We start from the raw sequence: 12,661 nt of genomic DNA, 5'->3' as shown, positions 1-12,661 counted from the left end.
AGCTTGATGCCCTGCATCCGCCAGTCTCAACCTTCGACCTTTTAGGAGTATTCTAGTCCAAGTTTTCGATATTTCAGACCTACTTTGGTTTATTATACAACAGAGTACACATGTTTTTTCAGTCGCTCTAACATGCACTCCAAATAATTTCAAATCAACAGAATCAAATTAACGTCTCCTAATTACTGGTTTAAGTTGAAAACCCCTTTTAACTCGATCCAGAACCCAACCATGCAATTGTGGATCTGGTCAAGCCCAAACAGCAATTGGATACAAGACACGCGCTTGGGGCTGATCGTCCAAGCGAGCCGGCCTCAGCGTGAGGGTGTATAGTGTTTAACGGCCGAAACACCCGATGATCCTGAGGTACACTACTGAAGAGGTTGTCTTGAACATTTCCCTCACTCTAACTGTTTTGGGGGAGCAGGAAAGAATAATGAAAAAAATGTCCTACTATAACAAATATCGTCCTTGAAACATGGCATTTGCCTGAAACAAAACTTCTTGGCGTGATCTCACATCTACTCAGATCTAATTTTAGCACTGGACCAAACCTGCGCTCTAAACCTAACCGCCATAACCGCAGCCTTCAAAAACCTAGCCGGTTCAACTCGAGTACTGTTAAATCTATAGATGGACCCAACCGCGCTCTAAACCTAACCACCATAACCGCAGCATTTAAAAACCTAGCCGGTTCGACTCGAAGACTGCTATTTTTAAGGCTGGACCAAACCACACCCTAAACTTAACCATCACAGACCCAATGATTATAATTTAACTATGACATTAACCGTCTTTGATAACATGGCAGTCTGGCTGAAACAATACTTTTTGGCAGAACACGATGCTGGGTTGGGATTATCAGTCTGCGACCTTCGAGTTGTGGTCTGGTTCGCCGATCTGGAACAAGTTCAGTCAGGAACTTTGTGTTCTCATGTCTACTTAGATCTAGATTGAGTGCTGGAACAAACTGCACTCTCAAGCTAACCGCCATAACCTCAGCAATTATGAACCCAGCTGGTTCAACTCGAGCACTGTGAAACTTAAGGGTGAAAAAATTCAGAGCCTAAATTTAACCATCGCAGACCCAGCGTTTAAAAACATAATTTTCACTTTTTTAGGCCCAATGCTTAGACAAGCGCAGCTCCTAGACCGGAGATGATCTCACGCGATATGGTATAGTCTGACAAGCGTGGGCCCGTGCACCTTTCCCTCAGTCTCCCTATCCCAAACCGGCCTAGACGAGGGCTAGGTTGGGGGGAGCTGTTGTATTTTTCCAGACCTGACCCAGGCCAGAGCCATCGGACTAGACATACCATCTTACGTAAAAGATCCTACTATGGGCCTCTGTCATTGTTCTAATTGAATCTCTTAAAGCCGATTCGACTCGAGTACTGTGAAATTTAAGACCGAGCTAAACCACAGCTTAAACTTAACCATCACAGACGCAGCTATCGGAAAACTTGCTGGCTCAACTCGAGCACTGTTAAATTTAAGGCTGAATTAAAACACACCCTAACCTTAGCCATCACAGATGCAGCTATCGGAAAACTTGCTGGCTCAACTCAAGTACTGCTAAATTTAAGGCTGAATTATAACACACCTTAAACTTAACCATCACAGACCCAAACTTAACCATCACAGACCCAGTAATTGCAGTCTAACGATGACACTTACCGTCTTTGGGACAAGGCAGTCTGGCTGAAACAGGACTTCATGGCGGAACGCGATGCTGGGTCGGGATCGTCGGACTCTGAATTTGGAGCTGTGGTCTGGTGAGTACGGCTAAATTTAAGGCTGAACCAAACCACACCCTAAACTTGACCGTCACAGACCCAGCGGTTTAAAAACCTAGCCGGTTTAATTCTAACACAGCTAAATTTAAGGCTGAACTAAAACACACCCTAAACTTAACCGTCACAGACCCAGCGGTTTAAAAACCTAGCCGGTTTATTTTCTAACACAGCTAAATTTAAGGCTGAACTAAAACACTCCCTAAACTTAACCATCATAGACCCAGTGATTATAGTCTAACGATGACACTTACCGTCTTTGGGACAAGGCAGTCTGGCTGAAACAGGACTTCATGGCGGAACGCGATGCTGGGTCGGCATCGTCAGACTCTGAATTTCGAGCTTTGGTCTGGTGAGCACTGCTAAATCTAAGACTGAACCAAACCACACCCTAAACTTAACCGTCACAGACCCAGCGGTTTAAAAACCTAGCCGGTTTAATTCTAACACAGCTAAATTTAAGGCTGAACTAAAACACACCCTAAACTTAACCGTCACAGACCCAGCGGTTTAAAAACCTAGCCGGTTTAATTCAAACACAGCTAAATTTAAGGCTGAACTAAAACACACTCTAAACTTAACCATCATAGACCCAGTGATTATAGTCTAACGATGACACTTGCCGTCTTTGGGACAAGGCAGTCTGGCTGAAACAGGACTTCATGGCGGAACGCGATGCTGGGTCGGGATCGTCGGGCTTTGAATTTCGAGCCGTGGTCTGGTGAGTACTGCTAAATTTAAGGCTGAAACACACCACACCCTAAACTTAACCGTCACAGACCCAGCAGTTTAAAAACCGAGCCGGTTTAATTTGAACACTGCTAAATTTGAAGCTGAACTAAAACACACCCTAAACTTAACCGTTACAGAACCAGTGATTATAGTCTAACGATGACACTTACCGTCTTTGGGACAAGGCAGTCTGGCTGAAACAGGACTTCATGGCGGACACGCGATGCTGGGTCGGGATCGTCGGACTCTGAATTTGGAGCTGCGGTCTGGTGAGTACTGCTAAATTTAAAGCTGAACCAGACCACACCCTAAACTTAACCGTCACAGACCCAGCGGTTTAAAAACTTAGTCGGTTGAACTCGAACACTGCTACATTTAAGGCTTAACTAAACCACGCCCTGTATTTAGCCATCACTGACCCAGCGTTTTTTGAAAACCACATTGAATCTTTTAATTGGATCACTCCTTCCCGGTTCTCCTTTTCTCCGCCAGGGGGAGAGGAAGAGGCGGGACAGGGGAGCAAACCCAAGCCCAGACAGGCTTGTTGGGAGGTGCGGGACCCAGACAGGCCTAGTCACCTCCTGGTTTGCTTTAAATTTAAACTCTTGGACCTTTAATGGTTTTCTTTCCGGGGGTTTTTATATGTTTTTTTATATGTTTTTATATCTTTATATATTTTTATAGTTTTAATATTTGTTTTTTATTTTTTATTTTTCATTTTTAGATTTATATTTATATGTATGGTATTATGGACATGTTAATTTTAACACTCAAACCTTTAGTGGTAAGCTGAAAGATCTTTTCCTATTTTTGTTCCATTTAGTTTACATTTATATTACTAACATGCTAACTTTCAGATTGCTTTTGGAGGTGTCAGTGCTTTAAAGGTCTTTATATATACAATATTATCAACAGACTAACTTTAAAGCACTGATATTACTAATAGAAAGATAAAGAAAGAGGTATTGGAAAACTAATTTTAAACGAGGAAGAGTGTATCTAAAACCCCCTGGGAGTAAGCCTAGAAATGTGTTTGGAGCAGCAATTTTGATATTTATTGAGCTTGATAAAACTTACTTTCAAAATATAGGAAGTACGTGGAGCCAACCGTTTTAATGCCTTCTGATTCACTTCAAGAGGTAACTATTAAACCTTAAATGGTAATGTGTTAATGATTAATAGAGTAATATTAGCATTGGCACGCTAACGTTAGTGAATTAATATTAACAACAGAACAATTAAGTGACAGAGATCAGAATCCAGGCTTTAAATTAAGAAAAATGCTATTTAAATCCCCAGAAAAATAGGCCTTGAAACGTTATTGGAGCAGGAATCCGCATATTTAACTAGGTGTCAAAGAAGCTGACTTTAAATGCTAAAAAGAGCTATTTATCAGTGATAAAAACCTAAGAAAACTGTACGGTCGTGTCCGACATATTTGGAGGAGCACAAGATGGGTCTAATCTCAAAAAATATTTTTATAATTTTGTACTCACCACCCTGTAACAGTGTATGCAAAAACACACAAATAGAAGGCTGTTGCAACATCTTTCTCTCTCAGAAGTTATCGCATCCAGCGGTTACCCTTGTGTGAGGGTGATGTCTGATTGGCTTGCCATGACTTTTAGGAGGGAGGTCTGGTAGAAGCTTGATGCCCTGCATCCGCCAGTCTCAACCTTCGACCTTTTAGGAGTATTCTAGTCCAAGTTTTCGATATTTCAGACCTACTTTGGTTTATTATACAACAGAGTACACATGTTTTTTCAGTCGCTCTAACATGCACTCCAAATAATTTCAAATCAACAGAATCAAATTAACGTCTCCTAATTACTGGTTTAAGTTGAAAACCCCTTTTAACTCGATCCAGAACCCAACCATGCAATTGTGGATCTGGTCAAGCCCAAACAGCAATTGGATACAAGACACGCGCTTGGGGCTGATCGTCCAAGCGAGCCGGCCTCAGCGTGAGGGTGTATAGTGTTTAACGGCCGAAACACCCGATGATCCTGAGGTACACTACTGAAGAGGTTGTCTTGAACATTTCCCTCACTCTAACTGTTTTGGGGGAGCAGGAAAGAATAATGAAAAAAATGTCCTACTATAACAAATATCGTCCTTGAAACATGGCATTTGCCTGAAACAAAACTTCTTGGCGTGATCTCACATCTACTCAGATCTAATTTTAGCACTGGACCAAACCTGCGCTCTAAACCTAACCGCCATAACCGCAGCCTTCAAAAACCTAGCCGGTTCAACTCGAGTACTGTTAAATCTATAGATGGACCCAACCGCGCTCTAAACCTAACCACCATAACCGCAGCATTTAAAAACCTAGCCGGTTCGACTCGAAGACTGCTATTTTTAAGGCTGGACCAAACCACACCCTAAACTTAACCATCACAGACCCAATGATTATAATTTAACTATGACATTAACCGTCTTTGATAACATGGCAGTCTGGCTGAAACAATACTTTTTGGCAGAACACGATGCTGGGTTGGGATTATCAGTCTGCGACCTTCGAGTTGTGGTCTGGTTCGCCGATCTGGAACAAGTTCAGTCAGGAACTTTGTGTTCTCATGTCTACTTAGATCTAGATTGAGTGCTGGAACAAACTGCACTCTCAAGCTAACCGCCATAACCTCAGCAATTATGAACCCAGCTGGTTCAACTCGAGCACTGTGAAACTTAAGGGTGAAAAAATTCAGAGCCTAAATTTAACCATCGCAGACCCAGCGTTTAAAAACATAATTTTCACTTTTTTAGGCCCAATGCTTAGACAAGCGCAGCTCCTAGACCGGAGATGATCTCACGCGATATGGTATAGTCTGACAAGCGTGGGCCCGTGCACCTTTCCCTCAGTCTCCCTATCCCAAACCGGCCTAGACGAGGGCTAGGTTGGGGGGAGCTGTTGTATTTTTCCAGACCTGACCCAGGCCAGAGCCATCGGACTAGACATACCATCTTACGTAAAAGATCCTACTATGGGCCTCTGTCATTGTTCTAATTGAATCTCTTAAAGCCGATTCGACTCGAGTACTGTGAAATTTAAGACCGAGCTAAACCACAGCTTAAACTTAACCATCACAGACGCAGCTATCGGAAAACTTGCTGGCTCAACTCGAGCACTGTTAAATTTAAGGCTGAATTAAAACACACCCTAACCTTAGCCATCACAGATGCAGCTATCGGAAAACTTGCTGGCTCAACTCAAGTACTGCTAAATTTAAGGCTGAATTATAACACACCTTAAACTTAACCATCACAGACCCAAACTTAACCATCACAGACCCAGTAATTGCAGTCTAACGATGACACTTACCGTCTTTGGGACAAGGCAGTCTGGCTGAAACAGGACTTCATGGCGGAACGCGATGCTGGGTCGGGATCGTCGGACTCTGAATTTGGAGCTGTGGTCTGGTGAGTACGGCTAAATTTAAGGCTGAACCAAACCACACCCTAAACTTGACCGTCACAGACCCAGCGGTTTAAAAACCTAGCCGGTTTAATTCTAACACAGCTAAATTTAAGGCTGAACTAAAACACACCCTAAACTTAACCGTCACAGACCCAGCGGTTTAAAAACCTAGCCGGTTTATTTTCTAACACAGCTAAATTTAAGGCTGAACTAAAACACTCCCTAAACTTAACCATCATAGACCCAGTGATTATAGTCTAACGATGACACTTACCGTCTTTGGGACAAGGCAGTCTGGCTGAAACAGGACTTCATGGCGGAACGCGATGCTGGGTCGGCATCGTCAGACTCTGAATTTCGAGCTTTGGTCTGGTGAGCACTGCTAAATCTAAGACTGAACCAAACCACACCCTAAACTTAACCGTCACAGACCCAGCGGTTTAAAAACCTAGCCGGTTTAATTCTAACACAGCTAAATTTAAGGCTGAACTAAAACACACCCTAAACTTAACCGTCACAGACCCAGCGGTTTAAAAACCTAGCCGGTTTAATTCAAACACAGCTAAATTTAAGGCTGAACTAAAACACACTCTAAACTTAACCATCATAGACCCAGTGATTATAGTCTAACGATGACACTTGCCGTCTTTGGGACAAGGCAGTCTGGCTGAAACAGGACTTCATGGCGGAACGCGATGCTGGGTCGGGATCGTCGGGCTTTGAATTTCGAGCCGTGGTCTGGTGAGTACTGCTAAATTTAAGGCTGAAACACACCACACCCTAAACTTAACCGTCACAGACCCAGCAGTTTAAAAACCGAGCCGGTTTAATTTGAACACTGCTAAATTTGAAGCTGAACTAAAACACACCCTAAACTTAACCGTTACAGAACCAGTGATTATAGTCTAACGATGACACTTACCGTCTTTGGGACAAGGCAGTCTGGCTGAAACAGGACTTCATGGCGGACACGCGATGCTGGGTCGGGATCGTCGGACTCTGAATTTGGAGCTGCGGTCTGGTGAGTACTGCTAAATTTAAAGCTGAACCAGACCACACCCTAAACTTAACCGTCACAGACCCAGCGGTTTAAAAACTTAGTCGGTTGAACTCGAACACTGCTACATTTAAGGCTTAACTAAACCACGCCCTGTATTTAGCCATCACTGACCCAGCGTTTTTTGAAAACCACATTGAATCTTTTAATTGGATCACTCCTTCCCGGTTCTCCTTTTCTCCGCCAGGGGGAGAGGAAGAGGCGGGACAGGGGAGCAAACCCAAGCCCAGACAGGCTTGTTGGGAGGTGCGGGACCCAGACAGGCCTAGTCACCTCCTGGTTTGCTTTAAATTTAAACTCTTGGACCTTTAATGGTTTTCTTTCCGGGGGTTTTTATATGTTTTTTTATATGTTTTTATATCTTTATATATTTTTATAGTTTTAATATTTGTTTTTTATTTTTTATTTTTCATTTTTAGATTTATATTTATATGTATGGTATTATGGACATGTTAATTTTAACACTCAAACCTTTAGTGGTAAGCTGAAAGATCTTTTCCTATTTTTGTTCCATTTAGTTTACATTTATATTACTAACATGCTAACTTTCAGATTGCTTTTGGAGGTGTCAGTGCTTTAAAGGTCTTTATATATACAATATTATCAACAGACTAACTTTAAAGCACTGATATTACTAATAGAAAGATAAAGAAAGAGGTATTGGAAAACTAATTTTAAACGAGGAAGAGTGTATCTAAAACCCCCTGGGAGTAAGCCTAGAAATGTGTTTGGAGCAGCAATTTTGATATTTATTGAGCTTGATAAAACTTACTTTCAAAATATAGGAAGTACGTGGAGCCAACCGTTTTAATGCCTTCTGATTCACTTCAAGAGGTAACTATTAAACCTTAAATGGTAATGTGTTAATGATTAATAGAGTAATATTAGCATTGGCACGCTAACGTTAGTGAATTAATATTAACAACAGAACAATTAAGTGACAGAGATCAGAATCCAGGCTTTAAATTAAGAAAAATGCTATTTAAATCCCCAGAAAAATAGGCCTTGAAACGTTATTGGAGCAGGAATCCGCATATTTAACTAGGTGTCAAAGAAGCTGACTTTAAATGCTAAAAAGAGCTATTTATCAGTGATAAAAACCTAAGAAAACTGTACGGTCGTGTCCGACATATTTGGAGGAGCACAAGATGGGTCTAATCTCAAAAAATATTTTTATAATTTTGTACTCACCACCCTGTAACAGTGTATGCAAAAACACACAAATAGAAGGCTGTTGCAACATCTTTCTCTCTCAGAAGTTATCGCATCCAGCGGTTACCCTTGTGTGAGGGTGATGTCTGATTGGCTTGCCATGACTTTTAGGAGGGAGGTCTGGTAGAAGCTTGATGCCCTGCATCCGCCAGTCTCAACCTTCGACCTTTTAGGAGTATTCTAGTCCAAGTTTTCGATATTTCAGACCTACTTTGGTTTATTATACAACAGAGTACACATGTTTTTTCAGTCGCTCTAACATGCACTCCAAATAATTTCAAATCAACAGAATCAAATTAACGTCTCCTAATTACTGGTTTAAGTTGAAAACCCCTTTTAACTCGATCCAGAACCCAACCATGCAATTGTGGATCTGGTCAAGCCCAAACAGCAATTGGATACAAGACACGCGCTTGGGGCTGATCGTCCAAGCGAGCCGGCCTCAGCGTGAGGGTGTATAGTGTTTAACGGCCGAAACACCCGATGATCCTGAGGTACACTACTGAAGAGGTTGTCTTGAACATTTCCCTCACTCTAACTGTTTTGGGGGAGCAGGAAAGAATAATGAAAAAAATGTCCTACTATAACAAATATCGTCCTTGAAACATGGCATTTGCCTGAAACAAAACTTCTTGGCGTGATCTCACATCTACTCAGATCTAATTTTAGCACTGGACCAAACCTGCGCTCTAAACCTAACCGCCATAACCGCAGCCTTCAAAAACCTAGCCGGTTCAACTCGAGTACTGTTAAATCTATAGATGGACCCAACCGCGCTCTAAACCTAACCACCATAACCGCAGCATTTAAAAACCTAGCCGGTTCGACTCGAAGACTGCTATTTTTAAGGCTGGACCAAACCACACCCTAAACTTAACCATCACAGACCCAATGATTATAATTTAACTATGACATTAACCGTCTTTGATAACATGGCAGTCTGGCTGAAACAATACTTTTTGGCAGAACACGATGCTGGGTTGGGATTATCAGTCTGCGACCTTCGAGTTGTGGTCTGGTTCGCCGATCTGGAACAAGTTCAGTCAGGAACTTTGTGTTCTCATGTCTACTTAGATCTAGATTGAGTGCTGGAACAAACTGCACTCTCAAGCTAACCGCCATAACCTCAGCAATTATGAACCCAGCTGGTTCAACTCGAGCACTGTGAAACTTAAGGGTGAAAAAATTCAGAGCCTAAATTTAACCATCGCAGACCCAGCGTTTAAAAACATAATTTTCACTTTTTTAGGCCCAATGCTTAGACAAGCGCAGCTCCTAGACCGGAGATGATCTCACGCGATATGGTATAGTCTGACAAGCGTGGGCCCGTGCACCTTTCCCTCAGTCTCCCTATCCCAAACCGGCCTAGACGAGGGCTAGGTTGGGGGGAGCTGTTGTATTTTTCCAGATCTAACCCTAACTCTAACTCTAACCTAACCCTAACCTAACCCTAACCCTAACCCTAACCCTAACCCAAAAACCAACCCTGACCTTAACCACTTAGGCCCTGGGTAATAGAGCCCGGGACATTACAGCCCTGACTGTTAGAGCCCTATACTGGGTGATGGGACACTCTGGTGTGGCCAGTATGAAAGTGGAGCCTGCTTGGTGACCATGGGTGGGATGGACAGTGCACAACCCAGTCCGATGCCCTTTGGGCGTTGGTTCTGGGATCTCTACTTACCTAACTCAGCCCGTGCCTCTCTCTCTGGGCCTCGCTGGTCTCCCTTTACGGAAAACCATACTGGATGTCTCCATCTGTAAAAAATCAAAAAAGATACATGTGGGTTAAGAGTCATGTAAACAGAATTTGTATATAGTTGGTTTAAATGTGATACACAAAAATGTACAGTAGTGAGCTAGAAAGAGGGATGTATCATAGCACAAAAAGGTGTATTTTTTTGAATGAAAGCACAGTTGAGGTTGAAAAGACAATGGGGGTGCCGTGAGTGATACATAACACAAAAAAATGTGTTGTAAAATAAAACAAAGGGGTGCTAAAAACACAAATAAGTGTGTGAAAGTGAAACATAAATAAATGGGTCTGTGAAGTTAGTAACACAAAAAAGTGTACACTAAAACAAAAAAAGTAAACTTATAAGAGTGTAAGGGAAGATGAAAGAGTGCTTGAATTCAAAAAATGCACTTAAAAGTGCTTGATATATTCAAAGAAAAGGCTCTGAAAAATTAGAAAAATTTAAAAATTCAAAAATAAACAGAGGGGAGGAGCCTAGGCCCTGCTCGGGATATAAGAAGCTGCACACACAGCTCCCGAGTGAGAAGAGGATGACAGTTGATTTTTTGCTCCACCACATACATGGTGTTTAGAAATAAAATTAAAAAATTATATTGAGCTCAGAGACAAAAACATTTATTTTACACAAGTCATGCCTGAAGAAGACACAGAAAGCTGTCGAAACGTCGCGATAAAAGGCTTGTGTACTTGTATATAGTTTAAAATCTCCTCCCAAAAACCAACCCTGACCTTAACCACTTAGGCCCTGGGTAATAGAGCCCGGGACATTACAGCCCTGACTGTTAGAGCCCTATACTGGGTGATGGGACACTCTGGTGTGGCCAGTATGAAAGTGGAGCCTGCTTGGTGACCATGGGTGGGATGGACAGTGCACAACCCAGTCCGATGCCCTTTGGGCGTTGGTTCTGGGATCTCTACTTACCTAACTCAGCCCGTGCCTCTCTCTCTGGGCCTCGCTGGTCTCCCTTTACGGAAAACCATACTGGATGTCTCCATCTGTAAAAAATCAAAAAAGATACATGTGGGTTAAGAGTCATGTAAACAGAATTTGTATATAGTTGGTTTAAATGTGATACACAAAAATGTACAGTAGTGAGCTAGAAAGAGGGATGTATCATAGCACAAAAAGGTGTATTTTTTTGAATGAAAGCACAGTTGAGGTTGAAAAGACAATGGGGGTGCCGTGAGTGATACATAACACAAAAAAATGTGTTGTAAAATAAAACAAAGGGGTGCTAAAAACACAAATAAGTGTGTGAAAGTGAAACATAAATAAATGGGTCTGTGAAGTTAGTAACACAAAAAAGTGTACACTAAAACAAAAAAAGTAAACTTATAAGAGTGTAAGGGAAGATGAAAGAGTGCTTGAATTCAAAAAATGCACTTAAAAGTGCTTGATATATTCAAAGAAAAGGCTCTGAAAAATTAGAAAAATTTAAAAATTCAAAAATAAACAGAGGGGAGGAGCCTAGGCCCTGCTCGGGATATAAGAAGCTGCACACACAGCTCCCGAGTGAGAAGAGGATGACAGTTGATTTTTTGCTCCACCACATACATGGTGTTTAGAAATAAAATTAAAAAATTATATTGAGCTCAGAGACAAAAACATTTATTTTACACAAGTCATGCCTGAAGAAGACACAGAAAGCTGTCGAAACGTCGCGATAAAAGGCTTGTGTACTTGTATATAGTTTAAAATCTCCTCCCAAAAACCAACCCTGACCTTAACCACTTAGGCCCTGGGTAATAGAGCCCGGGACATTACAGCCCTGACTGTTAGAGCCCTATACTGGGTGATGGGACACTCTGGTGTGGCCAGTATGAAAGTGGAGCCTGCTTGGTGACCATGGGTGGGATGGACAGTGCACAACCCAGTCCGATGCCCTTTGGGCGTTGGTTCTGGGATCTCTACTTACCTAACTCAGCCCGTGCCTCTCTCTCTGGGCCTCGCTGGTCTCCCTTTACGGAAAACCATACTGGATGTCTCCATCTGTAAAAAATCAAAAAAGATACATGTGGGTTAAGAGTCATGTAAACAGAATTTGTATATAGTTGGTTTAAATGTGATACACAAAAATGTACAGTAGTGAGCTAGAAAGAGGGATGTATCATAGCACAAAAAGGTGTATTTTTTTGAATGAAAGCACAGTTGAGGTTGAAAAGACAATGGGGGTGCCGTGAGTGATACATAACACAAAAAAATGTGTTGTAAAATAAAACAAAGGGGTGCTAAAAACACAAATAAGTGTGTGAAAGTGAAACATAAATAAATGGGTCTGTGAAGTTAGTAACACAAAAAAGTGTACACTAAAACAAAAAAAGTAAACTTATAAGAGTGTAAGGGAAGATGAAAGAGTGCTTGAATTCAAAAAATGCACTTAAAAGTGCTTGATATATTCAAAGAAAAGGCTCTGAAAAATTAGAAAAATTTAAAAATTCAAAAATAAACAGAGGGGAGGAGCCTAGGCCCTGCTCGGGATATAAGAAGCTGCACACACAGCTCCCGAGTGAGAAGAGGATGACAGTTGATTTTTTGCTCCACCACATACATGGTGTTTAGAAATAAAATTAAAAAATTATATTGAGCTCAGAGACAAAAACATTTATTTTACACAAGTCATGCCTGAAGAAGACACAGAAAGCTGTCGAAACGTCGCGATAAAAGGCTTGTGTACTTGTATATAGTTTAAAAT

This window comes from Carassius gibelio, chromosome A1, assembly GCF_023724105.1.
Source record: "Carassius gibelio isolate Cgi1373 ecotype wild population from Czech Republic chromosome A1, carGib1.2-hapl.c, whole genome shotgun sequence".
In the NCBI taxonomy this organism is placed as follows: Eukaryota; Metazoa; Chordata; class Actinopteri; order Cypriniformes; family Cyprinidae; genus Carassius; species Carassius gibelio.
This window is presented reverse-complemented; position numbering follows the sequence as displayed.